At 34.4% G+C, this 27229-nt stretch overlaps 1 protein-coding gene across 4 annotated transcripts in view; it reads left to right on the plus strand.

The window, feature by feature from the left end:
- Nucleotides 1–27229, plus strand: part of LOC145297068 (protein FAM110B-like) — a 202555-nt gene that overhangs the window by 2311 nt on the left and 173015 nt on the right. The window contains exon 1 of one of the 4 annotated variants that reach the window (XM_080143316.1): nt 8839–8856. The exons of 2 other annotated variants lie outside the window; for them this stretch is intronic. The gene's annotated coding sequence lies outside the window, so the exon portion shown is untranslated. Of the gene's footprint in view, nt 1–8838; nt 8857–23956; nt 24020–27229 lie in introns of those variants that run through there. One more of the 4 variants, XM_080143314.1, reaches the window with a different exon arrangement.

Genomic DNA, 27229 nt, shown 5'->3' on the forward strand with positions numbered 1-27229 from the left:
CTTTCTGTTGAATAAAAAGTCGGTCAATTTAGCTCTTATGCGTAGATCGTCGTATAACGACTTGATCACTGTCTGTCTGACGTAATGAACATTTAAATTAAAATGTTTAAAATTCAACGATATTTCACACGATTAATGGTAGCCGAATGGATACGGTCTCCGCTAATCGAGCCAGAGATGTCTCGTGTCGCGGGGTTCGAATCGTTCGACTGGTAGTAATTGTGACACCCTGCACTGAAGAATCCCGAAAGGATGAAACACTAGTGTCTGTAGGTATTTAATTATTATAGTAAAAAAATAATTATGACAGCCCCTTTAAGAAATACGTTTCTTATAGTTGAGCACTTTCTGTTGAATAAAAAGTCGGTCAATTTAGCTCTTATGCGTAGATCGTCGTATAACGACTTGATCACTGTCTGTCTGACGTAATGAACATTTAAATTAAAATGTTTAAAATTCAACGATATTTCACACGATTAATGGTAGCCGAATGGATACGGTCTCCGCTAATCGAGCCAGAGATGTCTCGTGTCGCGGGGTTCGAATCGTTCGACTGGTAGTAATTGTGACACCCTGCACTGAAGAATCCCGAAAGGATGAAACACTAGTGTCTGTAGGTATTTAATTATTATAGTAAAAAAATAATTATGACAGCCCCTTTAAGAAATACGTTTCTTATAGTTGAGCACTTTCTGTTGAATAAAAAGTCGGTCAATTTAGCTCTTATGCGTAGATCGTCGTATAACGACTTGATCACTGTCTGTCTGACGTAATGAACATTTAAATTAAAATGTTTAAAATTCAACGATATTTCACACGATTAATGGTAGCCGAATGGATACGGTCTCCGCTAATCGAGCCAGAGATGTCTCGTGTCGCGGGGTTCGAATCGTTCGACTGGTAGTAATTGTGACACCCTGCACTGAAGAATCCCGAAAGGATGAAACACTAGTGTCTGTAGGTATTTAATTATTATAGTAAAAAAATAATTATATATATATATATATATATATATATATATTACATAAGCAGTAATTTGTTGCTACTCATGAGCATGTTACAATCAGCAACTTGGCCTTCGGGACAAGATCAAAGTGTAGTATCTATTCTTCAGATGCTGCACTTCTATTTCTTGTTCTCTTTCGGTGGAGGAGAAATCCTTCACGACTGAGACAATTTTTATTTTTGTACCTTTTCTCCACGTTAAAAAACGACCCTGGTGTCTAACTCTGTCCCGTGGGGAGGCATAGTAAATAGGTACAGTAATGAGCATGTTTTGGTCTTCTAGTATTTTTAGTAATTAGAGACTTCTTCAGGCAACAACGCTTATTTTCAAAATCAGAATTCTTAATGAAAAACGAAAATCAACTTTCAGCAAAAGAAGGCCTTTTTTTTTTTTTTTTTTTTTTAAACGAGTCATGGGGGGTGAAGGTTCAAGGGGTTGATTGGGTGCGAATTTGTTAGTTTATTTATTGTCCTATTTGTTTATTTACTAATTTACCCGTGTCTTTATTCATTCATTTTCATGTTGGTGTTAGGGAATAGTTTGTAGGGTTAGGGGGTTGAGGAGTTAGGTTCTAAAGCCAAAGCGTATGTAGATGTTATCTTAAACAAGTATGTGGTTCGCCTGTCTACTGCCCGTCTGAGACTTCAAGGGTAAGTGTATCTTAAATTCCTTTTTTATTAATTGTTTTATTTTAGTATTCCTATTTGTATCTGCTAAAAGGTTAGGATTTACCCGGATCTGTTGACTATTACTTGGGCTTCTAGTGAACGGTGAAGGGAAGGGGAGTGAGAGGCGTAAAAAAGAAAAGAAAGGAGGGAATAGGGGGGGAGATGGAAGAAGGAAAAAGGGGAAGAAGAAGGAAGAAAGAGAGAAGGGGAAAAGGGAGGTGGCATCATTTTTTTTGGTAGTGGTAGATTTGTTTTCTCTCAATTAAACAAAATCTGTTTTTACTAGACCACCCTTAATGTTAGAGTTTTTTTTTTTTGACAATGTAACTTGCTCTTCTTCCGTATTGAGCACTCTTGTATTAATCTCGTTATATTTCACTGGTTACCCTACTTTTGAAAAATAGCAATCTCAAATTATATATATATAATTCAGTTCAGGTATATTGTTAACATGAACTAAAAATCAATATTTTTCAAAAGTGCTGAATACATGTGTAGAGCTTATGAATAAAAAAACATTGTAAAGAGTCTATGCAGATCGACAACGTTTCAGCATTCCATGTCTCTTCATTCAGAACTCCATTGTGTGTGTGTGTGTGTATGTATATATATATATATATATATATATATATATATATATATATATATATATATATATATGAGATTACTTCATTTAATCACATGAAGTAATATACGAAGATATAATTTTATTTTGAAAGAACAATAGTTGCTAGGAAGGCGTACCTCAACATGCTGAGAAAACTTTTTAATGGATTAAATTGAGTGCGAAAGAGTCTGATGGCTTTATTTTCCAACAGGATGGGGAACCATACACTGGAGCCTCCGGGTTAGACAGTTTCTGACATAACACTGCCAGACGGATGGATTGGACAGTCTGGGTAAGATGATCACAATCCCATTCCCTGGCTTCCCAGATCTCCAGATCTCACACACTGCGATTAAATTTTTATTTATTTATTTATTTATTTATTTATTTTTTGTGGGGATTTGTGAACACGAAAAACACCTGTCTCGCTAAAACCACTGTCAGTAATTTTTCCCCACTCTTTATCTGTGCCTAAATCAAAACGGAGATTCCATGAACAAAACTTCTTTCTTAGATGTGCACGCCTGTGAAACTCTCTTCCGTTTGCCTGTTTCCCACCTGACTACAACTTGGATGTCTTCAAGTCCAACATAAACAAGTTCCTGATGAACCGCCCCCTTAAGTAAGACACTTTATCAGATCTCCATTACTAACGATTACTACTATTGCCCCATTGATTACTGTACACGCAATAACCTTTATCCCCGAGTGGCTTCCGGGCCTTGATAAGTAGTGACTTCCATGTAAAAAAAAAAAAAAAAAGAAGACTGGTCTATGTGCTTCCCATTCAAAGAGATGTAGATGATCTAAAAGCTCAAACAACAGAAGCTGTTGCAACCATTGACAATGCAATGCTTGGACGCGTTTGGCAAGAATTGGATAATCGGCTTGATGTGTGTCATGTGACCAATGGTGCTGGTGCTCACATTCAACATCTTTGAACATTCCATGAAAAACTTGAGTTGTTTACAATTACAAGCTTTCTGAATATACCAAATGCGTTTTTATGTCCTTAATACTTCTCGAGATATTCAATGTCAAAAATGTGCTCAAGACTTTTAGAACACCTTGTATTATATATATATATATATATATATATATATATATATATATATATATATATATATATATATATATAACAGCCGGATTCTCACCATCTTAAGAACCGACCTCGTATTTAAGTCTGCTCTCATGAGGAGGCAAAGTAACTAGGGATAGTCCAGAATTTTACATACCCTCCCCAACAAATTTTTGTGGGTACTTGTTAAGATCGTTGACAGATCGATTTTTTAAAAAAAATATGTCGTTTTAAGCTAAAACAATATTATGTACTTGTCATGGCGAAAATAGTAATATATCCAAAAATTCATAGAGTAAAAAGTTATTTATTGTTGAATGTAATTTTACAGAAAATTAGGTAAAATTGCATTTTTCTTGGACGTTATAAAGTAAACTGTAAAGAGTTCACACACAGGGGGCATAATTCTGAACAAATATTTTAGATTACTTGTTCATGGCATGTAATATTTGTTGTCTATAGTGATAGATTTTTTTTTTTTTTTTAATGAAAACACAATAGCAGTTGTTCTTCTCGATGAATTTTCATCATGGAGGATTTCTCCTCCACTGACCGAGGACAGAAAAGGTGATGTGTAGCATACTACACTGTGATCTTGGCTCAAAGTTGGGCTTTTTTGTGCTTCTATATTATAACGAAAAAATATTAAATTTCAAGTAAAACAAATGTCACCTGCATAATTGCCATGTCCCAAATAGTAACATATGCAAAAATTATGGAAAACAATAAGGTCTAAAAACAATTATTCATGAAAAAGTTTTCGATAAGTTTCATATGGAGAATAACATTTTTCTGACATTTTGAATTACGTTCATCACGTGACCTAAGCAACAGAACTTAATTATCTCCCCTGTCAATTACCTCTTTTTTTTTTTTTTTTTTAATAAGCGTAATACTGTGATTCCATAAATTTCTTTTTTCATTAATAATTATTTTTCTATCTCATCGTTTTTCGTAAATGTTTTATTAGGTTACTATTTGAAACCTGACAATTGTATAGGTACCATTTGTTTCACTTGAAATTCGATATTTTTTTCGTTATTATAATATAGAAGTGCTGTTTTGTTTTTTGTTTTTTTTTTATATAAAAATATTAGCTGACGAAATTAAGTCCTGCTTAATAAATAAAAAAAATCAATAAAAGCAACTAATAAATTACTATTATGTTGGTTAATTAGAAGCAACTGAACAATTATCAGATTGACACCTGTTAATTTATTTTTATTATCTTTGGATTTTCCAAAAACCGTTTTCTATTTTTAGTTTTCATTGAAAATCACTTCCTTGCTTAAAGTTTCAGTAAAATTCATTGGTCCAGTAGTTTGAAACTTAAAGATTAAGTTTCTTTCTTTTCACTCAGTGAAGTAGGTTAATTCTTATTTCAGTCACATAAATTATTTAAAGTAAATTTGTAGATTAACACCATTTGTTGAATATCCAACACCCTCCACACACAAAATGAGATTCTACTTTTTTTGGGGTGAGGGAGTTAATCTGAAAAACTTAGTGAAAAGAATAAACATACACAAACAAACAGAAATACAATTATTTTAGAATTTAGAGTGGGGATCAGTTTCGAATTTGACTTAAGCTTAAAATGATCCTCCATTCAATCTCTTTAGAGCAGGTTACCAAGTTTACTTGCTACTGATGCTGGGTCCGACTGACAAGGTCGTAAAACCACAATAATCGTCCACAAGAATACTAATCCTCTCTCTTAAAAAGCAAAAAAATGAACAAAAAAAAAAAAAACGCATAGAATTTATCCCACCCTCCACATGAAAAACACTAAGTTATAGCAAGTTTCATTGTACTCATGAAACGCCGAAAATAAAAACTAAACTAAAAATTATAGTCACCAATTATATAAAAAGTCTAGAGGATGTGACTAGTTAAGGAAGACCGATAACTCAAGCTTATAATTTTCTGGTTAGAGGACAGTGTCATGAACTTGAGTTATCGTTCTTCCTCCTTAACCTCTTTCTTGACTAGTTTATAAAGATGACGACGAAGATTTTTCATAATTTAGGTGACTGAAATAAGAATTTACCTTTAAAAAAATCTTTGTCCTCTAAAGATACCATTCGACCTTGATAACTGAACTTCATACCGACGTTTCGTTTCAATTTTATTTTTAGATCAATGACTGAAACTTGCAACTTTAGTCAGAACTATTTTTAGAGTTGATAATTTGTTTTGAAGTCATCAAATGGATCTTTCTTTTCATGTTGGACTTTTTAGTTTTAAATATGATTAGACGTACCCATGAGCCGTTGGGTCACAACCGTTACTAATACTATTTATTTTACTTTGCAATATTTATTTGCAGAATATATAAAGTGAAAGTATCTGTCTGTGTACATTTCCCTACACAATAACTCTGTCAATTTTAAGTCTACAGACTCGAAATTTGATATACAGGTTACTGAAATTTGGGAAAATCTTTGTAATCCGTTTTCGGCCAGAATTTTGGCTGTTAAGGGGTCAAAGTTCAACGATTTGAGCTTTGAGAGCTCTACCAAACTCCTCCGCTAATTTTGGGTATAAACAATTGAAATTTTAGATATAGGTTCCTTGGACATGGATCTAACTTAATAACTTGATTTGAGCCTAAAACAAATGTTAAGGGGTCATAATAGGGGTCAAAGTTTTTAAAAATTTGACCTCTGCGGTCTCTACCAAATTACTCAGACAATTTCTGGTCTAAACATTTGAAATTTTACATAAAGGGTATTCAGAGATAGGGCAAGCTTTTTAATCGGTTTGAGTCGAAAATTTGAGCTACCAATATATAAATGCATGTATGTATGTTTGCATGTCTGCCTAAAACTTCCGACAGAGGCAATGGATTTTCACAAGATCAGTATCGTTTTGAAGCTTGATCTTTCAGACGACAAATACCGAAAAATTGGCTAAAAACATTAATTTCTTCACGCTCAACTGGGCACTTTTCTACAGGAAGGGGTCGCTTTTTTCACCAATATTTTCGAAAGTCATCCCCTCTTTTTGATTGTCTAGCCTTAATTTAAATCTACGTAACTTCTGGTTTGGTGATGGTCGTAACAGCAAAGACGTCACGTTTCCCCCCCCCCCCGTTCTTTTCCTCCGTCACGGTACAGGTTCGAGCCTACCTTCCTACTACCACTTTTTTTTTTTTTTTTTTTTTGCTCAACACACACTTCCAAACACCCGGGAAACGCCGGGCACTCATGCTAGTATATATATATATATTTTGAAATATGATTTATCAATTATATTTCATTTTTTCATATATACAAATCCTTGATTTAAGAAGCTCAATGTGATTACAGAGCATATAACAAATAAATGACAAAAGTCTATATTCCAAATTTCATGATGTTGACCATCTTACAATTTATTTCTTTAATTCCATTGACACTTACGGTTCTTGACTAACTATTTTGTAGGACAAAATTATTCATTTAATTATTATATCTATATATATATATCTATATATATATATATATATATATATATATATATATGGTAAGTTATGAAAATATATATGGCAATTAAGCTACACAGAATATTCCACATTCGAATTCTCACGAGAATGAAACGCAGAATATTCTGTGTATCTTAATTGCCATATATATATTTTCATAACTTGCTACCTAGCTCTACCTATGTATCGAGCACTGAAGTAAATACTGAAAAATTTATGCATAAAATTATATCTTTGTATATTAATTTATGTGAGTAAATGAAGTAATCATGTATATATATACAACAACTGATGATCCCTTGAAAAATAAATTATTGGTATTATAGTAAATTCGAGAGCGAGTTGATGCAGTGATTGCAGGTGATTAAATGACTTACTGACTAGATGGTTTTCTAACGAATGATAAAAAATATTTTTTTGTATAGTTTTAAAGGTTAAAAACTTCAAAGACTATATATATATATATATATCTATCTATATATCTATAAAAACAGATGTGTGTGCCACAGACGGTTTCTGATTGGTTAATCCAATAATCACATCGCCTAAAAAAACTATGGTTCCTACGTTCTTAACTTTACCATAAAATATTATGCCCTTATTTATTGTCCATCTTGGAAGGGTCTATTTTTCCCCTAACTTGCCATTTACAAATTACAAAATTACGAAACTTACACCAGCCATCACAATCCAACCTCCAACACCACGTCCGCCATTCTGGCGCTAGCCGCACACACGTACACACAACACGAAAACAAACGCTGTCCTCCAAAGGACAGACTATTAGTACTACTACCCAGCACACGCGCACACATGCACACATACATACGTTCACTACCGTCCTTGTGTACGTCACGTTGTTATGGCAACCAAGCCCGCTGACTTTCACACCATAAACACACACAGTAAATCTGATTTTCTTCATTTTCCCATTTTATTACTTTGGTATGTTCCCGTTTATCCATTCATTTGCTTATACTTTCTTTTACTACATTTTTTATTTATTTTTTTATTTATTAAAGGTAAGAGAGTAATTCGGATATGCATACTAAACTGTTAACCGTTAGTTTGCGTGTTCGATCCTGATCGATTCTACTTTTTTTTTTAATTCTATTTGTTTATTAAATCCTATCCGAAGCGGGGAGGGGCTATACCCTTTCCTTCCACCTCCCCCCAAGGGTGGGTTCCTAACGGAAGGGCGTCCGATCCTCCACCCACCTACGGGCAAGCAGGGGGAGCTGGCCACTATCCCCCCACCAAAAGGGGAAGCCTGGCATTTTCTCACCCGAAAGGGGGGAGCTTGGCAGTTTCTCCCCCTAAAGGAGGGAGCTGGTGTCCTCCCAAGGGTGGTAGGGGGCGAAGAGGCCAGGAGGAGGTGACTTTTTCTCCTTGGGAGGGGGGGGGGAAGAAGCCTCCAGGCACCCTCCTCCCTGAAGGTGGGGTTGGGGATTATCTCTCCCTGAAGGGGGGAGGCCGGCACCAAGCATGTAAATCCAGAGGGGTGACTTTTTTTGTTACCCCTCAGAGTGGGAAGGGGGCCGATCACCCAGGCAACGCCGGGTAACCCCTGCTAGTATATATATATATATATATATATATATATATATATATATATATATATATATATATATAAATAAATTAGATACAAGACCATTCCAAAAGGTGGAAAAATGGGTGTCGTTAGTCATCTTTTATCACCATGCCTAGAAAATATCTATCCTACTCTTAACTAGAATCATGAATCACCATAATACTTCATTTACTCAGGGGGCCGTCATACTTAAAGTTCTCTAAAACGTTCAAAGTTTTATTGGAAATAAATGTGTCTATATAGACATTTATTTTCAATAACATTTTTTTTTTCTTCCAATTTCATTGGTAATGTTTATTTTACTTTGAATGCAATCATTACATTCAAAAATTCAAAAACTGTGACATATTTATTTTTTTTTTTTTCATTCACCTCCAAACAAGACATATTTCGACTGATATGTATGGGTATACTATGAATTAGGCGACATACCTACAGAGGTAAGTGGGGAGTTGTGCACCAACATGTTTTTTTTTTCACATACAACTGAAATTTCTGCATGCTAATACGGTCAGGGAAACGAGAAGCAGGAAGGGAATTTCAACAGTAAACAGCTTGAGCAAAGAAATTCTGAGAGTAGAGGATTTTTTTTTTTTTTTTTTTTGTCAGGTCAAGTTTGGGATAGTTACGTCAAGCGGGGGTGCACAGGTGTAGCAAGTTCGTCAAAGGCCATTTCGTTACTTGTAAAACAAGCACAGGGATGCAGCATGGCGGTGATGGTACAGATGCTGGAGCTTGGTAGACAGTAAGGGATCTAATAGATTCGAGTTTATTGTTTTTTGTCAACTCTTCTTGCATGACTACAAATAAGTCTCTTCACTTTTATATCATTCTTATATAGAAGTAAAAGACTTGCCATCTAATTTACATCTGTGTTCTTGTGGTGTGTACAGATACGTGTATAATATATATAAAATAAATGATCATGCTGGAAAACAAAGAAAGAATCTTGTTCCACTCGTTGGTCTAGAAGTCTCCATCAATTCATTGTTTTAATACCTCGTTGTTATACAACTGCCTTTCCAGTAGCTTCTTTCCAAGGACTGCAAGGTTGTGGAACTCTCTTCCTGCTCCCTGTTTTCCTTCTACCTATAGCCTTGGTCCTATCAAGATTAAGGGCAATAGGCATCTCCTGTCTTTGTAATAATCAGCTTTCATTCTTGTTAGCTTCTTACATCTAGTGGCTTCATGCCTTGTCTTGAGCGATTTCCATAAATATATATATATATATATATATATATATATTCTCAGACATTAAGAAATATTAGAGAATGGTGAGAGAAATACACAGAGAGCAGAGAGGGATTTGTGTCGACTTATTCAGTTTGTTATAACTAGGGATAGGACAACAGCATATTATTTTCATTGTTTTGACTCTCGAGTGTGTATCCGTTGATATCTTATATGCTATTATATAGAGTGACGTGGTTCTCGGTTGATTAACTGTGTCTAACTGCGTCGGATATATACTCGAGAGTCGAAACAATGAAAAGAATATGCTATTGTCCATAGCCCTAGTCATAAATTGCAGTTAATCGCAACAATTAAAGCAGAATGTTTTTTTTATATAAACATAACTCAATCCTAAAACTAAAGTATATTATGCCATGTATTTTGTGTGATAAAAGTATATATAAAAAAAAACACATAAGGAAACAAGTATTGATTAACTCACATTTAGCATAATAATAAAATGGATGGTGATAGATAGTGCAGATGGACACCAAACAATGTGTTTTATCTCCATGTTAAAACGTTAAAGCAAAACATATTTTCTGCCAATAGATTTGCACAGCTTGGATCTTAACGAATTAGGGAAATAATACCTACATTTCTCCCACACACACAAACATCACTGATCAACATCTACCATTGCTAATCACACCCATACAGGCAGCAGTGTACATGATCAAATTAGTTAGTATCTCAAATGACCCATTACTCCTTATGATAACACATATACATGTGCATTTGTCTACGTTACAAACTTTTATTTACATGAGACGAGTTTGAAAGGCAATTTGCCGCCTACAAACAAACTCGTTCATACTCCCAAAATAAGGACCGATATGTTTTTATTAGTAGCACCATCTACATGTAAGACTCAGGACTTATTAAGTGATATGTTATCACAACCAAGATGAGAATAGTAGTCTGATTAATTCAAATTATAAATCCTCGTCTCAAAAATTCCAAAATATAATATCAATTCGGCAAAGATGCAAAATAATATCACAATGGAAAGAAATACAACAAATCAAAAACTATGAAAAAAATCGTTAACCACTTGAAATTCTTATGCAGCTTGAGCAAAAGAAACTCTGAGAGTAGAAAATCCTCCAGTATCTGGGGTGGGAGTGAAGGGGCGTCTAAAGTAAAGGAGATGGGATTTTTTTTTTTTTTTTTTTTTTGTCAGGTCAGTTTGGGATAGTTACGTCAGGGGGTGGGGGGCACAAGTGTAGCAAGTTCGTCAAAGACCATTCCGTTACTTGTAAAGCAACCACAGGGATGCAGCATGGCGGTGATGGTACAGATGCTGGAGCTTGGTAGACAGTGAGGGATCTAATAGATTCGAGTTTTTTTTGCTGTTTTTTTTTGTCAACTCTTCTTGCATTACTACAAATAAGTCTCTTCACTTTTCTATCATTCATATATAGAAGTAAAAGACTTGTCATTTTGCCATCTAATTTACATCTACATCTTATGCAGATATTGTGATTGAATGCTGGTCCCATTAGGCTTAACCTTGAAACTGCCAACTGAACGCAAAGGGCTGCAAGATGGGTACAGCACAAGCATTTTCTTATGTGTACCTCCCCTCTTAATGTCTTACAAGTCAAAAACAACTGAAATATATGAACGCTCATAACATACCTTGCTAGCTGGTTGTTTCCTTACTGCCATCTTGCCCGACCAAGGAAACGCTGCCTACAAAGAAATTCGTTCATACCTAAGAAATAAAGACCAAGAAGAGACAACGGTTAAAGACAGGAAGAAGTTTATTCATCTGAGATCGTTTGTTCTCAATCACTGACCAGTGAGTCTGTTGCACAGAGAGGGGTTGACAATAACTGTCTAATCATATCTTATCCGGGCATTTCTAAAACTCCAAGTTTACACATATGTGCTTCCAAATGAATTGATTTGAAGACTTCTCTCCCTCACTCTTTCCATCTGAGCCATGTCACATCTGCTTCCAACACACAGGAGGTCAATTGATTAAAATGCATAAACGTCTATGACATACCTTGCTGAATGTTCATTCCGGATTGTATCCTTTACTGATTTTTGCCTGATTGAGGAAACGTCGTCTGCTAACAAATTTATTCATATCCCCAAAATAAGGATCATGACAAGACAAACGGTTGAAGACAATAAAAGTTTAATTCCTCTAGGATCATCTGTTCTCAATCACTGACAAGAATAAGAAATAGAAGTCGATAATTACTGCTTAATCAGTTATCAAGACATTTTTAAAGCCACAGACTTGAAAAGTCCTTGAGTTTTGATTTTTGCCTTGAAAAGGCCTTATTTCTCTCATTACCTTGAAAATATGGAAAATGTCTTAAAAATTTCTTGAAAATTGTATTCTTTATGTCCAGTAAAAATTTGTGTTGAAAGATTAAAAAATCGAAATAAATACTATTAATTTTTAAATGTTAATAAAAATAACTTCTACAGAATTAGGATGAGATTTTGTAGTTGATAAATGGAGTTTTCAGATAAAAAACAATGGTTTCAACTGATTTTTTTTTCAATTCTAATAAGTTATAATAGTAGCTTCCAAATTATGCAGTCGAAATTACCTGAATATTACTGAATTGTTAAACAAAATAACTTTTAATCATATTAGCGAATGAAAAATTTCTGTCATCTTGTTTAAAAGCAAAACAAAAAATTACCTCCCTTTTAAATTCTGTGTTTTACGATCATTTTCATCAAATTCTATTTTTTATTTTCTTTGATAAATAATTTTCTACCTTATGGATTTTCGTAATTTTTGCGTGCAATCATCTTAAAAATATGAGGAAAACGTAGTTACCATTGTTTTCGTGTGAAATTCATTATTATGATTTCCGAAATTTCATCCCAATAGTGTAGAAGGGCCAAATATTGTTTTAATATTGAAAATAAAATCGAAATACATCATTCTGACACTGCAAAATAGTATTGTGAATATAAGTTACGTTCCTTTATCACGAAACTACCCAAAATAATAGTTTCATGATAAAATACTTTACTTGCACGGACGGGACTCTCCAATGGCAACCCCCATCTCCAAATAGAAATTCTGATAATTTTAAATTAGGCTGGTCGGGCTAAAAAAAATGGACAAGATGGCAGCCATCTTGCTTGGAAATTTAAAAGCCATAAAGAGAGTTAATATTTTAGATGAATTAAAAGCATTTAAAACTATGTAAAAGCACCAAAAAATGATGCAGGTATGTTGCAAAGTAATTTTTATTGAACATGGTAACATATTTGTTGTATATTTGATTTTTGACCACTTTTTTGAATCGCTGTGGATTGTAAAACAGAATGCAAATTATGTTTTGATGACTTGAATTTTGTCTGGAGAAAGCCTTGAAAAGGAACATTGAAAATCTGTACGAACCCTGGCGATCATTGCCAGTCATGTATCAGTTTTTCAGTGCATTCTGTCCAAACTTTTTCGGATGGATGAAATGGAGACTATGGATTCATAGACAGGTCTGTATTCACTGTCCATGTGATGGAGGCCTGACTTAACAAGTCATTGACATGTTGAGAGACTGGCTTTTCCAAGTTGATATTTAAAAACAGAAGAGTCTGCGTGGGGTACTACTGTTGAGAGCATCCCCACCCCCTACAAACTCGTCATTTAGCTTGTATTTTTTTTCTTTTGAAAAAAAAACAAACAAAAAAACAAAAACAAAAAAAACAATAGCGCCATTCTTTTTTAAACAATGTATATTTCTTTTGAACCGACTTAACTCGCAAGAATATTTTTCTTCAACTAGTTTAAGTTATATTTTTAGAAAAAGAAAGTGATTTATGAGAGTGCATTTCTTTTTCCTTTTGTTAAATCTATTTTATTTATTTATTTATTTATTTATTTTTTACTAGTAGGAGGACAAGACGTTTGAAACCTGGGATTGAATGAGGATCAACAAATGTTCCACCTTCCCATACTTTTATTGTCATCGAAATTGGTGAAATCGATCATTTTTCAATCAAATCGATTGATTTTTTGCTCTAGTTGGGGGTCCACCGTGGTGCATAGGGAGGAAGCTTCACATGCCTCCCCGCAGTGACTTTGTCCACAGTACATTGTAGTCTACATTGCACTGTAGAGATCTTACTATTAATCGTATAAATTTATTTTTATATAATAGCCTGATTTAAAATGCAAAAGTCAAGTATCCTAGTTCAGTTGTACTCTAAGCAGAAACATTCATTTCAAACGCACCTCTGTCTTATCAAAGAAGCTGCGTTTGATTTGATACACCAGGCCCTTCTGTTTGTGCGTTGATAGAACTTTTCAAATGCACTTGTGATATGAGGCTCTATAAGGGTGTTAACATTGATCAAAGTTGGACTGTTCCTTCTTTAATTAGACGTTTTTGATTATCACTTTTGAATATTTAGTGGGGGGGCATTACGATAAAAATCCATGTAAGAACACTCGCAGATGCATAAATTACATTTGTGTAATATTTTTAAAAAAATCGGCCCAACGGTATCGAAATCCATCAGGAACAAACTAACACAGACACAGACACACACACACACAGACACACACACACACACACACACACACACACACACACACACACACACACGAAATGTCTTTTATATATAAGTAGAGATTTTTTTCAAATTTTTTTTACTATTGGATTGCTATTATTTAAAACTTTCTTTTTTTTTTACTATCCACCTCTCTTAAAATGATTGTAAAATGTCTTTTTCTAAAAATTTGACTTTTGACCTTGAGCAATAACTCTTATTTCCCTTATTTTGTTTTAGAAGTAGTTCAGAAGAAAAAGGTGAAAAGTGAAAGGTGAAAATTAGTTCCTGGTTCAACAATTTCTTTATGATAAACAACAAATATGGCTGAAATCTTGAGAAAGTGATTTAAGCAGCTGCCTTTTATAAGACTTAATTCCTGAAACAATGACAGTTTGCAGATATTAAAATGGTACTTGGAAGAGTTACCCTCCCCATGTTAAGAATAGCTTTCTAAAGTTTCACAGAGATGCTAAAATGCACAAGTGTTATTAGTATCTGGAGACAAAACAATATTTTCGTTATTAAATGTGTATGTAAAAGAAAAAGAAAAATATATTGAAGTCAATAACATAATGGAAGGAAAAAAAATAGGTTAGTTCCAATTAAATATCAATGTCAGACTGATCACTATTTGGGTCTGACTTTGAAAATGTGACAAGATAACTTTATATGTTAAATTGCAGATTTAATGAACGTTTAATTTTCTGATTTATGTTGAAGTTTTCACCTTCTGGCTGTATTTATATTGGCCATCTTTTCCCCCCTCTCAGTTGATTTGTGTTTTGCAAGTATGATTAAACTTGTTGTAAACCAAGCTTCTCTCTTTCCATCATAAACTCTCTGACCCCCATTTGTCCCCAATCAAAATGAATGGCTCTAGTCTTGGCACCATGCTTTTACAAGCTTCTGGATCTGACCTTCACTCCTGATCTGAAATGGAGCACATACATCAAATCCATTGCCAAGGTCGCTGGAAAAATGGTTGGATTATTCTACCACTACAGCAGATATCTCATTTCTGATGCAATCCTCTACCTGTTTAAAAGCCAAGTACATCCTAGAATGGAGTACTGTTGCCATATCTGGGCTGGAGCTACTGGACTTTTTATTCTGCCTTTACCGAGTTCAAAACTGGCTTTGAAACCTGGTAGGTGATGCCCTTTTCTTTTCCCTGCAACCTCTTTCCCACAAAAGACATTTTGCTAGCCTGTCTCTACTCTATTGTTATTTTCATAGCGACAGCTTGTCTGAGCTCCAATCTATGGTCCCCACTTGTTAAACTTTCACAAAAAAAACACTTGTCTTGCTACAACCACTATCAACAATTTCCCCCACTCTCTATCTGTACCTAAATTTAAACGTGGATTCCATGAACAAAGTTTATTTCCTAGAGCTGTGAACTTGTCTGCCTGTGGAACTCTGTTCCACTGGCCTACTTTTCAGCTGATTACAATATAGTTGTTTTCAAGTCTAATGTAAACAAGTTTTTACTGAGCCGTCCCCTTAAATAACTAAATTGCACTAAATTCCCACTACTAACGATTGCTATGATGTTGTCCTGATGACTACCGTACACCCATTAATCCTCGAGTGGCTTGATAATGTGAGGACCTCCCCCCTCCCTTGTAAAAAAAAAAAAATACTTACTATGCTTAATGTTTTTTTTTCTTTTTTAATATCAATACATGGCATTAAATGCATGGTAGTTTTACAATGTTTCGGTTGATATAATCTCCGACCTTCTTCAGATATATTTTGCCAAACTTTGGAATTTGTACAGAATTTTGAACTGAATTCTTTATTTAATCTAAGAGGGTAGCTTCTGGCAGGCTCATCGTTGCTTAACTTTGATGATCTGGCGAGAACCAGTGTGTCGACGTGATTGTGCCACTTATTTATCTGGCAAACGTTGCGAGTCTATCTGCTCTATCGTTATTTTCATGGCAGGTGCTCAGCTCAACTCAGTTTCAATCAATGCCCTCCTCCCTGTATAAAACATTTTTTTTGTTTTTTTTTTGTTTTTAGTTGTTTTTTTTTGTAATTACATTTTCATCCCAAACAAGGCACAGTGCCACTTTGATGTAGGGGGTTACTATCAGGGACATAAGTTGCAGGGATACTATGTAGGGAGTTGAGCAGCAAGATGTCTGTTCACAGTACATTTGAACTTCTACATGTCAGTACAGTCGGGGAAGCAGGAATCCGGAAGGGAATTCCACCATCTAGCAGTTCTAGGGAAAAAACTATGAGAGTAGAAGGCTTTCTTACATCTAGGGATCTCAACACTCGTAGAGTTGCAGCTACTCTCTATCTGCGTTTAAAGTTAAACAAAATTTTCATGAGCAAATTTTTCTCTCTGAGAACTTTTTACCTGTGGAACATAATATCATAAAGCTGCTTCCCAGCAGAAGATGGTTGCTTTCAAGTCCAATGTAAAGAAGTTCTTGTTGAGCCGTCCTCTTAACTAATCAAATTCTGCCCAATTACTGATCATGAAGATGTTGACTGATTGGCACCTTACTATCATTAACCCTTATCCCTGAATAGCGGTTACTTCTTTATATATATATATATTTTTTTTTTTATTTATTAAAATAGAAAAAAATACTATTCCCTTTTCTTTCCTACTTTTTGGCTGCCTTTCACTGAATAATGACTTTTTTTTTTTATCAAGAGGTTACTGACCCCTGCTGAACTTTTTAAATCTGTTTAACAATGTGTCATTTTCTTTAATCTCCTCCAGCACTGGATTAGACCAGCTTTCCATACTTTCATGATGAAATCCTTTTTTATTTTTTACTTTTATTCTTATAGGGTAGCGGGACAGCACTACTGTCAAAGGAAAAGTAAGGCGCCTCCTTCCCTCCGCTAGTTTATTTAAGACCTTTGGAAATGGTCAAGAACCCATTTAGTCCCCCCTCTCCCGATTAAAGTAACGTGAAATCATGGAAAGCAGATGACTGAAGGTAACAGAAGCAAACAGAAATAATTCTGTTCATGGTTTCGTATTTTCTTGTGTTGAGCAGAAGATACCTCTGGGTACAATTGTCAGGACAATCACCCAGTATAAGCACTGCTCGGACAGATAGAAACTACAACCTGCAACTGCAAAGAAAACTATGGCAATACATCAAACTCTTTATTCGAGAAACCGTGTTAAAAGGATTGTGAATCAGAACACTTCGCTCGGTAGGGATTACCATGATAAACAGGTGGCACCTGATCGTCATCAAACTACTCTCCAACAACCAGCAAAGAATAAACTAAACAAGATAGCAATGTGGAGCAACAATGAATTCATAAATGCCTTGAGAGAGAGAGAGAGAGAGAGAGAGAGAGAGAGAGAGAGAGAGAGAGAGAGATGGAGAGCCATAACCGTCAATGCCTGTACCAAGCAGGACACCATTTGAATGAATAAATGAAACTCTTATTCACCCCCAAGCAAAGCATATTGTCGCTTGCATGTAAGGGACTACTATATGAGATCGTGTCTACAAGGGACTATGTGGAAAGTTGAGTTGCAAGATGTTGCAGTACGAGAACTAGGAAGAGAATTCCGAAATCTTGCGATTCAAAGTAAGAAACTGCCTTCCGGCATCTAGGAACCTCAACAGTGAAGGGGTAGGATTTTGCTGCTTATTGAGTTTGTCGGCCCTTTCCAAATGACAACTTTAGTCTTAGTAACAATAAGAAAAAAAATTAATGCAAGGTGCTTGACCGAGCTCCAATCTCCAGTTTCTTTTTGTAAGGCATTCACAGCAAGAACTTGATTTTCTTCCTTTGTGTGCCTAACATCAACCGGAATTTCCATGAACAGTTTCCTTCTCAAAAATTCTTATCTGTGTGACACATTACTATGGAGCTGCTTAATTGCAGACTACAACATGGTAAACAAATACTTGTCATAAATCATCCTCATAATTGAATTTTGTTCGTTTATGTCATAATTTTCAATCCTCTCATAATATTCATCATCATTCAATTACTTCGTTAATCCTTATCCTCACGTGGATTTTGAGCTTGATAAGTGCTGACTCATTAGTGTAAAAAAAAAAAAAATAATAATAATAATTCATTTGAGCAACTGTTTAGTATTTTTGTAGTTGTCATTTTTATTTTAAGTAACATAATTGGCTAAGAGTTAATTTATAGTCTAACGTAGGTATGTACATAGGTGGTATTAGATCTATAACATAAAAGTAAGCCTACTTGAGTCTGCTTCTTTTAAAGCTTGATACTGGTCAACAATTCAGAATTCAGTTTTTAAACTGTCATGTTGGCTGCTGCTGTTTGTTGGGTTAGGGTTTACAAAGGACTATGTAGAGAGTTGAGCTGCTGTTACTCCTGCTTTGAATACTCGGTATTACCTAATATTTTTTTTTTTTTTTTAATACTTGATTGGTTGCTAAGTAAAATGAAAGCTTTCTCTGTTATTTTTGACTGAATGTGTTTCACATGCACGTTTAACCTATGAATATGCCCTTGTGTGTTTATTGCACTGACTATGATTGGCCCACTTGTTGTGCCAATCCAAAGTTGTTGCCTTAGGAAGTGTGGAGCCACCCTTTAATTGCCATTGCTCCCAGGTCCACTCTGCCCCGGAGTGCTAGCACCTGTTAGGGTCCCAACTATGGGTTAAATAGAATACGACTTAAAAAAAAAACAAATATACTATATTAAAAAATCGTTCTTCAAAATCACCAGATTCGGCATTAAATAACCTGAAAAGGGTTGATATGCCGTAAAACAAAACAACCAACCAACCATGATCTAGTCAGTCCTGCAACAAAGGAACTTTCATTTCAAAACAAAAACCTTAAGCCCAATTTATAAGCAAATAATGTTGTTTTTTTTAATTTATTTATTTTTTATTTATTTAATTTTTTTTTTGTTTTTGATGTTACAAGTAGTATTCACCTTCTCATGGTTAAATGACAGATTTATGGAATGAGTTGTTTTTTTTTTTTTTGTTTTTTTTATCCCAGCCAACTGAAAACCACTAGTCCAATTCTATAAAACAAATCATCTGCTTCCGGGGAACTACTAAAACGTTCGGCTCCCGCTTCCTTCCCATCTCTTGGAATCTTTTCACCCCACCCTCCTCACTTATTCCGTCTTTTTGTTAGCGGTCACTATTTGGCCACCCAGAGATTGACTACTCAAGACATCAATTGGAGATAATATCTAGACAGTTTCCATTCATGAGGGCGTCTGCAGATAACCCTGGACATAGCTTTTCTCACAAAGACCGATTCCAGCATGGCTTTCCAATTAAATGAGATACTTGTTTTTTTAAACAAAGAAATTATCTCTTGGATGATATGACTCTGACTAGAGATATTTTTAGTTTTCAGTGCCACCTCCTCTTCTCTCATCTACGCATCTGTCATCGCAGTGTATACCTTTGTATTCACCAGCAAAACTTGCTGTGTGGCGCATGTTTACATTCAATCTAATCTATTTTATATCTCATTGAAAGTTTTGTATTCTTGAGAGAGGGGGGGCGCTTAAGTTTGAATTAGCAATAGCAATATTTAAATGAATTAACATCTTATTCACCTTTTTTAAAGTTGAATCAAGATTTTATTTATATTTTAGAATAATTTAAATTTCACTGCTCAAAAGATGTGACATTTTATTAGTGTGTATTTGTATGTGGATGTGAGAATCAAGCTTTAGATAGCAATAGTTTTGTCTTTTTCTTATTTATTAGTTTTGTTTCATTAGTTTCAAGCAGTGAATAGAAATTTACTTTCGATGAGTGACAGCTTTTGAAAAGTAGTTTTTTTGGGTTTTTTTTTTCTTTTTTTACTTACAAGGCAACATTTATTTGTTTTGAAAATTGTATTTTAAACCTCTTTTTTATTGCTTACTTGCACTCCACAAGGTGACACCATTTTTGCAATACTACTGATTCTGTTACAAATATATTACAACCACAGTAGCTCATTCTCAAAACCGAAACTTAAACACAAAACGTTGCAATATTTTTTATATAATTAAGGATAGAGATTTAAATGCTGCCCACTTCAGCATTGTGACACAAGGTCTGGAAAGTGGAGATGTCAACAAACTCCCCTAAAGGAAGGGCACTCTTGCCAAACAAAAATTACCTGGGCATCCTCATCAGCATTCCCCAGTCGGAGCGCTTTAGGCAGCAAGTAATAAATTTACCCCACCCAAAAACCGGATGGCAAAGCCTGGGAGGGTGGACCTCCTGGATGATACTCAGATAGCATATGTTAGTCCAACAGGTATTGAGCCAGTTCCAAGCCCAACACCTGTCAGACTGATTGTCAAGAACAGATTCTTGATTGGTACTTTTCTACCTAGACTCCAAGCAACCGAAGCAGCAAGGAAACTCTTCCCCACAATTCTGAAGAATAGAATGGAGGTATAATGAAGGGTATGATTAAAGAAAATCGGAAGGTTCTATTTATAGACACTGGCGAAAGGAACTGACTAATCAAATGGAGCCACACTCTGCTAGCAACCAATTAGAAACCAGAATCACTCAATAAAATATACTGGATATTTTTAGAATTCCCACACATAATTTTTTGTGTCCACACGAGAATGAATCTTGCTCTTTGTAGGCAAAACTTTTACAGTTCAAGACTTTACAGATTAGCTACCCACCGAAAACTTTATTTTTCATCTCTGGACTTGTACAAATTAGCTACTCATCAGAAACTCTTCTAAAATTAAACATGCTTTTCAATTCAAAAGTTTTGTCTATTGGCCATTGAAAGAGAGGAATTTTACATCTATAATCTCTTTGTTGATTTTATGTAAGATACAAAAGCTTTATGTAAAGCTATGTTTTGAAGGAAGGAAAAAATAAGAATCATAATTTAGGAAAATTGTCATATATTAAACCAACGGAACAAATTAATATCTAGATGCCAACACAGAAATAAATGCAAAATAGCATAATGTTACACACACACACACAATATGCTGTAAACTGGCCTTGTGTCAAGCTTGCCCTGGGGGTGGGGTGGGAGCAAAACAACTGAACACTTTTCTCTAAATACACAACCTCAACCAAATATTATAACCGGAAAAGTCCTGAGCAGTTTTGCTCACTTAAATTCCCAACCCTTACCCTCAAGTGGCTTTTAATTTTGATAAGTGGTGATAAGTTTTCTTGAAAGGTCATTTTGAAGGTTGGCACAGTTGCTAAAGAGAAAAAGACTATCTCTTCTTATCTAACAATCGAACGAATAATGCAGATGGCAAGATCAACACTTAACATGTTGTAATTGTGACTCATCGCTTAGCAAACAACTTGTAGCTTTCATTTTGAGTTGACGGATCGATACACCTCACAAGTCATATTTCATAAGAATCTGACTTTATACTCATAATTGACCCAAATGGTCTTTCTAATCTTGTACGTTTCTCCTGCTCTCCTAAAGCTCATCCTCATCTAATACTAAATCAATAAGCATGGAATCTAAACTATTAAATACAAATTTGTTGGCATAGTGTAGCAAAGTGCAACAAGCCATGTAAAAGGGTTGTTAGGTCATGTATACGTTGAAAGTTTGGTACAAGACGACTTTAAACTTGGATATGATAGGCATCGCTATTTTTTTTTTTTTTTTTTTTTTTTTGGTGCTTGTGCAGATTAGTGATATTCTAAACCAACTCATTTCAGGTGTAAACATTATTACCTACTTGCGTATCATGTCGTAATTAGTATAAATTTAAAAAGTTATGAAAAATTATCCAGTAAAAACAAACTTTATCAAATTATTGAGTTTTATTGTACGTTTTAATATGAAAGAATTGTGTGACCAATTCTACTGATTTATCTCCCTTGCTTTCTTCGAAATCCGTTATTGAAAAAATAGAAAATATCCAACCATTGTATTCAGACGATTAAACTGAAATCACCTAAGGTACAAGTGTGTGTGTGTGTGTGTGTGTGTGTGTGTGTGTGTGTGTACATAAATGAATATTAACATTAATATTTTATATATTCTATAAAAAAAATAATAGTGATAAAGTCCCTTCAAGAAGTTGAGCCCTCTTTAAGGATTTTTTTTTTTTAAAGTGGTCAAACGTATCATTTTGACTTCCTGTCGTTGAATACTCTCCCTAACTACTTACTGTGAATGCCCACCGACATAGCATTCATAAGTACTTAATTTCCTTCCATTCATGTGTTAATTGCCGGTGGCCTGGAGGAAAGACACTAGCTTACAAAGTCAAAGGTGCCTTTGTGACTGGGTTTGGATCTCCAAACCAGCAGTAATTATCACTTACTTTTTGCACTGATGATTGCATAATCATGAAGGACTAGGGTCTGTGAATATAGAAATTGTTAATGTTTATTAAAAAATATCATAGCTATATTTATTATAAATCTGAGTTAAACAGACTTGTATTCATTTACGTACATTCCAAAAAATTCAATATAAGCAGTAGTTTCATGTACAATCATTTCTGAAATGATTATCATGTATATGGCTGTCAGAATGAGAACAAGTTACCTTCATAGATTAAATAAAGAGTCCTGTTCCAAAATTACTTATAAATTTGTGAGTTCAAGAAAGATTTCACAGTACGACCTGATATACCCGAAGAAGGTTGGAGGTTATATCGGCTGAAGTGTTGAGAATAATATCTAAATTGAGAGAAGTAGTCTGAATAATTCAAATAATACTGCATTTGCAAGTTTTCAACCAAAGATATATATATACTAGTTGTCAGCCTGGCGTTGCCCGGTCATACAATACACTTAAACATGATATTTTAATTTATGCAAATTGCATATGAATTATTAACAAATCAATCCTCTATTGAATATCATATATTACAAGGAATAATTTGCCCGGTGGACTAATTCGCAAAAGAAATTTTTTTAAGAAATAATAATGATAATGTCGTTCATCAAATTCCACCTGTGTTTGTTTACAATATCACATCAGCTGATATTTGGCCTTGACGATGAATGCCCTGGAAAAGTCCCTTCTGATTAATGTTTTGTTTTAAAATATGCAAATGAAGAAATGATTTGCAGCGATTTTAAATGGTACCTTTTCTTTTATTGTAAATTGAACTCATTAATAAGAAATGAATAAAATAAAATGGTAAAGTACATCAGGGCTTGAACAGGGGGTTATTCGAACTGTAGTAGGATGCTTTACCACTAATCTATATCTCCAGATGACAATAAATCTGGGGTGGGTTGTTTTTTTAAAGAAATGATTTGCTAAGATTTTATCTTCCTTGGCTGGTGTAACGTAAAATATTCCCTGTAAAATACTTTTTTTTTTTTTTTTTGTCTATAAAAGAGAAAGCTATCTTTAAGTTTGGATTTTTTTTTTTTTTTTTCGATACTTATCAGATAAATTTCTGTACAAAACATATCTAAGAACACTGCCAGACATATAAACTAGCTTTGTGTGAAATTTGCCAAACATATGTACAGCTGTTTCGGAACCTATGAGGAAGGAACTCACATACACACACACACACAGGTGGAAACAGGCATGCACACTGTGACTTTTATATAATAAAATAGAGATATGGGAAAAATAGGCCTTTTCAATTATATTTCACTCTTTATTTATACCAATCCTTTTATTTATGAAGCTCGATGTATGTTAAATTTAACTACAGAGCATATACAAATGGATGACAAAACCGCTATATTTCAAATTCCAAGATGTTATTCATCTTAACATCTTACCATTTATTTATTTCAACATGTAAAAATAACCAATTTTTTTTTTTTTTTTTTTTACAGTACCTGATTGTTTCTGCGCTACGAAACAGGTACTGAAAAGAGTGGACGCTTTGACATGTTGAAAGATATAAATGGTAAGATGAATAACATCTTGGAATTTTGAATATAGCTGTTTTGTTATATATAAGACTAGCCTGGGTGGCCGTCATTGCCCGGGTGTTTGTAGGTGTGTGTTGAACAAAAACAAGAAACAAAAGTGGTAGTAGGCAGGCAGGCTCGAACCTGTGATACGAAGGCGGAAAAGAAAGTCAAAGAAAATCTGACGACTTACCGCAACTCCATGACGCGACCGGAAGTTCGTAATGTTAAAATTAGGCAAAGTCAATCCAACCGATACAATAACTTGCAAAAATGGCTCGCAAAAAATTGACTCCTCCTTGTAGAAAATTGCCCAGTTGAGGGTGAATGAATTAATGTTTTTGGCCAATTTTTCGATATTTGTCATCCGAGATATCGAGCTTCAAAATGATACCAATCTCGTGAAAATCCGGCGCCTCTGTCGAAACTTTTAGGCGGATATACATACATACATACATACATACATGATAATATCAACATCTTGCCAGACGAATGCCACTCCCTCGGGCACTTAAAGTCCATGAGCCCAAATGCCTGAGGGAGTATCTATACAAAGATGATGTTACAGAGTCTTAGCTTTGTACGACAGCTAAATCTCTCTCTCGGTTCAAAATGTTGAGATCTAGCAACAAGCAAGAGCTAGATAGCCAGCAACAAGTTAAACTGCAGACCAGCTTAATGCGGGTACTGGTCTCCCGCTTTATGGTTTTTTAAATCAGAGATTTGCTTCTCCTCGAAAGGTTGCCTTCACCACGGCTTACGGGAGCCCTCTCCACCCCAACACATATATATATACACACAAATATACACAGTGCTAGTTGGCTGTTGACCCCGAAAAAGGGTTCATTCGCCCTTTGAAAGACATACATACATACATATATTTAAACAGACAGTTGAGATTTATATTATAGATTAGTGAGAGACCCCCAGCAGAGTACTCTATTATTAAGAAAAATTTAAAAGATAAAAGCATTAGATCTATTTATATATGTGTTACAGAAGACCAGAACGACACTGGTACCGTCGGTTTTAAATCTTAACAAAGGACGAATATCTCATCGCCTATGTCAGACTTTCTTTAACGTTTGTATCAGTCTTTACTCATGTATTGTTTTCTTTTATAAATAATTGATTTTAAGAAATATTTTTTCATGCTAAGAAACAACAAAAAATATACGAGAGAAAGTAGGGCAAATGTTTACTTTAGGACCCTAAATCGGTAATGGTTTAAGCCCATTAAAAGCCAGTAAAACTTATAGATCATTGACCTATAATGAGTGCTGTATGGCAAATTGATAGTTGAATATGGTTAAACATGTGTTTATTTTTGCATTAAATACTTATTCCTATCAATCCATCGTATGGCTGTCACAATACTTAGTTTGCTGCACCTTATCATAAAAAAGGTTCAGCCTAGTTATTTCCAAGAAAAAGTGGAATGGACAAATATATATGATGTTAAAAGTCCACGTGTTGTTCTAGAATAGTGATTTTTAAAGGTTATGGAGGTTTTTTGTATTTTATATTTTATTTTTTATATTTTATGCCGTCCTCCGCTCTTGGTCACAAACATTTTTGGATACTTTTTGTGACCAAGAGTGGAGGACCGTTTGAAATATAAAAAAAATAAAATATTAAATACAAAAAGTTTCATACTTCAAAAAACCTCCATAACCTTTAAATCACTATATATATATATATATATATATATATATAATATATATATATATATATATATATATATATATGAACGTGTCTGTGTATCTGTGTGTGTGTCTGTGTACATTTCCCTACGCAATAACTCTGTACATTTTAAGTCTACAGACTCAAAATTTGATAAGCAGGGTACTGAGATTTGGAAAAATCTTTGTAATCCGTTTACGGCCAAACATTTGGTCAAAGTTCAACGATTTGATCTTTGAGAACTCTACCAAACTCCTTCGCTAATTTTGGGTATAAACAATTGAAATTTTAGATATAGGTTCCTTGGACATGAATCTAACTTAATAATTTTATTTGAGCCCAAAACAATAAATATTAAGGGATCATAATAGGGGTCAAAGTTAAAAAAAATTGATCTCTGCGGTCTCTACTAAATTACTCAGACAATTTCTGGTTTAAACATTTGAAATTTGACATAAAGGGTATTCAGAGATAGGGCAAGCTTTTAGTTACCAATATATAAATGTATGTATGTATGTATGTTTGTATGTCTGCCTAAAACTTTCGACAGAGGCAATGGATTTTACCAAGATCAGTATAGTTTTGAAGTTCGACCTTTCAAACGACAGATATCGAAAAATTGGCTAAAAACATTAATATCTTCACCTTCAACTGGGCACTTTTCTACAGGGGTGGTCGCTTTTTTCGCCAATATTTTGGAAAGTCATCCTTTCCTTTTGATTGTCTAGCCTTAATTTAAACATAAGTCACTTCCGGTTTGGCGGTGGTCGTAACAGCAAAGACATGTCCCCCCCCCCCCAATCTTTTCCTCCTTCGCGGTACAGGTTCGAGCCTGCCTTCCTACTACCACTTTTTTTTTTTTTTTTTTGCTCAACATACAACATACACATCCAAACACCCGGGCAATGCCGGGCTGAAATGCTAGTATATATATATATATATATATATATATATATATATATATATATATATATATATATATATATATATATATAGTTAACAAAGATTTTTTATGTTAACAAACAACAAAAGATAAAATAGATATATGAGAGAAAGTAGGGTAAATGTTTACTTTAGGGTACTAAATTGATATAATTGGTGCCCTTTATGAACCCAACCATAGGGATCACATATAAATTAAACATAAAATGATTTCGCATTTTGGGGTCATTCCAGATTTAGATTTGAAATCGACGGTACCGATGTTCTCATCACACACACATACACATATATGTGTACATAAAATACTAATAAAATCGATACCAGACAAGTTAATACTTGTTCTATTCTTCCAAGTTCTTTGTTTTTCTCACATTGTAAGGTTTTTGTTGTTTTGGGGGGAGAGTGGGGGTAGGTAAGAAAAAAAATGGTTGAAAAAAAATCATTAAAACCTGCTTTCTTTTTTTTATTATTTTCCTTTTTCTCTCTATTTTTCTTAGCCACTGACTATTATAATTATGTTGACAAACCGGTTACCCACCTCCCCCTCAGCCCCATAAGATCACTTAAAGCAAGTAAAGCCA

Source organism: Euprymna scolopes, chromosome 2, assembly GCF_053919585.1.
Source record: "Euprymna scolopes isolate OS-2025 chromosome 2, ASM5391958v1, whole genome shotgun sequence".
NCBI classification, from domain to species: Eukaryota; Metazoa; Mollusca; class Cephalopoda; order Sepiida; family Sepiolidae; genus Euprymna; species Euprymna scolopes.